Source organism: Zingiber officinale, chromosome 9B (assembly GCF_018446385.1).
Source record: "Zingiber officinale cultivar Zhangliang chromosome 9B, Zo_v1.1, whole genome shotgun sequence".
In the NCBI taxonomy this organism is placed as follows: domain Eukaryota; kingdom Viridiplantae; phylum Streptophyta; class Magnoliopsida; order Zingiberales; family Zingiberaceae; genus Zingiber; species Zingiber officinale.
Window position 1 is genome coordinate 17,414,946 of NC_056003.1, and position 2,531 is coordinate 17,417,476.

General features: G+C 26.9%; 1 pseudogene; it reads right to left on the minus strand.

Annotated features, from left to right (window-relative positions):
* Positions 1 to 1,496: 1,496 nt before the first annotated feature.
* On the minus strand, positions 1,497 to 1,639 carry LOC122026013 (annotated as a pseudogene).
* Positions 1,640 to 2,531: the final 892 nt, after the last annotated feature.

Consider the following 2,531-nt stretch of genomic DNA (forward strand, 5'->3'; position numbering starts at 1 on the left):
ATATTTTTAAAATAATTTTTAGAAAATTTTAATTAATTTAATTCAAAGCTTTAATTTATTTTATCTTTAAGTTAATTTTAATTAATAAAATTTTAAAGTTTGATTAATCCTTGTTCATCTCACTCAATCTATGTTTTCAACCAAGGATAACCTATAATTTTGTGAGATGATTAATTATAAATTTATTTTGAAGATTATTTTACTTTGTGTTAGATTCAGATTTAAATATCAGTTAATTAAATGTGCATTTTAAAAATTAGTTTCTATGGTATGGTGAGGCACAAAGGTCTTTTTGGGTATCGAAGCAATGACCACTTCTAGACAAAGTCATTTTAAGAAATTAGACATTTAATTTTTCTATTGATAAACTTTGGTCTAACTAGTCTAAGATGTGGCAAGATAGCTTCAATTAGTTTCATTTAGCTAAGTAGACCAAGAAAGGTACGTTTTACCCTACTTGACTCCCTAGATTAAGCTTCCCTAACATACTATCAATTCGCCCTACCCTAGTACTAAGTTGGACAAGAGTTAAGTTATCTTTTTTAGTCTAATCCTAACTAACCATATGAGTAGACTATGTTTCTGAGGTGCCAACTAATTTGGAGTCTTCCCTCAATCATATATTCTTTATTTTATTTAGTTTAATTAAGCTTACTTAAGTTTTGATAAAAGTTTAATTAATGTTTTAATTAATTGAAGTTTAAGTTTTATTTAAAATTTTAATTTTAAATTAATTAAGTTGTTAAATTGTCTTTCTTAAAAAAAGTGTATTTAAGATTTAAATTTTCTTATAATTTTGAATTTGTTAAATTATTTGAATTATCTTCATTTAAAAGATTATTATTAATATTTAAATTTTATTAATTTAAAATTTAAAATTGTTAAATTTTTTGAATTATCTTTATTTAAAAGTTTATCTTTAATATTTATGTTTTTATTAATTTTTAATTTTAAATTTGTTAAATTATTTGAATAAGTTTATCTTTAATATTTATGTTTTTATTAATTTTATATTTTATATTTAACTTTTTATTAATTTTTAATTTTTAATTTTTAATTATTTGAATTATCTTTATTTAAAATATTGTATTTAATATTTAAGTTTTTATTAATTTTTAATTCTAAATTTATAAGATTTAGTTTTGATTTTATTATAGTGTTTGAATTTATGCTTATATTCATATTCTCTTTGTCATTTAAAGTTAAACTATCGATCATGTACATGTGTTGCGTGAGCTAGGCCCCTTATACCAGGTGGGACAATACAGGGAGAGATCTGAGGGAAGAAAAATTGATCTATAGAAAATAGTTTTAATTTTTTAGTATTGCCCCTACTTTTATTTTTTTAGTGGGGCAAGACTCTAATATTTTTAGAATTGTATACACCTCTAGGGGTACTTATAAAAAATTGAGGTTGGGCAACTACCCCCACCAAAATATATTAGATATTAAACTGACTATACTTAATCTTAGCTAAAAGGTCACTCATAAATTGGGTAAGATGTCATAGACCCATGCAATAGTGCAATACTAGGATAACGCTCAAGAATACCAACAGCAAGCTACTGTAAGGACTCCCCCTTATAAAAAATTAATTTAATATTATATTTGATCTTAGCTAAAAATCCGAGAAAGGTATGCATTCTAACATCGCTAGCCTAAGGTATTTATAAAAGCTTCTTTGCTCACAATGTTGTTAATTCTAAGATGTGAGACTTAAGAGAACTCTTGATTTCTATTTGATTAACAAGAAAAATTCTCAATAATATGTCGCAATTGAGTTTCGAAATCTAGATCCCTAATTGATTAGAAACTTTTTCAATAATACGTCACAGCTGAGTTTTAAACTCTAGATAATTGATTAATTAATGAGAAAAATTCTCAATAATATACCATAACTGAGTCTTGAATTTTCGATAGATGAGTTTGTGGAAATTATTAATAAATCTTAAAATTATTTGCAGTGTAAAAAGAGAAAAGGTCATTTTCCTTGTTCTTCAATTTTGGGCAGTCATCCTTAATGTGTCCTTCTTCATTGCAGTTGTAACATCGGACCTTCCTTTTATTCCAATAATGATTTTTTGCCTGCGACTTATTAAATTTATTAGATTTAATAAATTTATTGAATTGTCTTACCAGTAGAGCTGCTTCATTTTCATCAATTGATGCTTCAGAGTTACAGTCTTCCTTCTTGGCTTTCAAGGCAAGATTGTTGTTCGACTTATTGATTTCTTTCGAATTTGTACATCGATTTTCGTGAAGTTTAAAAGTAGAAAACAAATTCTCTAGTGTACTTACCCCGAAGTCCTTAGAGATGTAGTATGCATCTATTAAGGATGACCATTTTGGAGTTCTTGGAAAGGCATTGAGCGCAAACCGGATTGAATCTCGGTCGTTACCAATTCTCCTAGATTGTTGAGCTAAGTGATGAGTTCTTTGATCCGTGCTTAGAGTTGCACTACCTTTTCTCCATGTTCATCTGCAGGTTTGTTAGCTGGGCTCGGAGGAGGTTTCACCTTGCTAACTTTGCT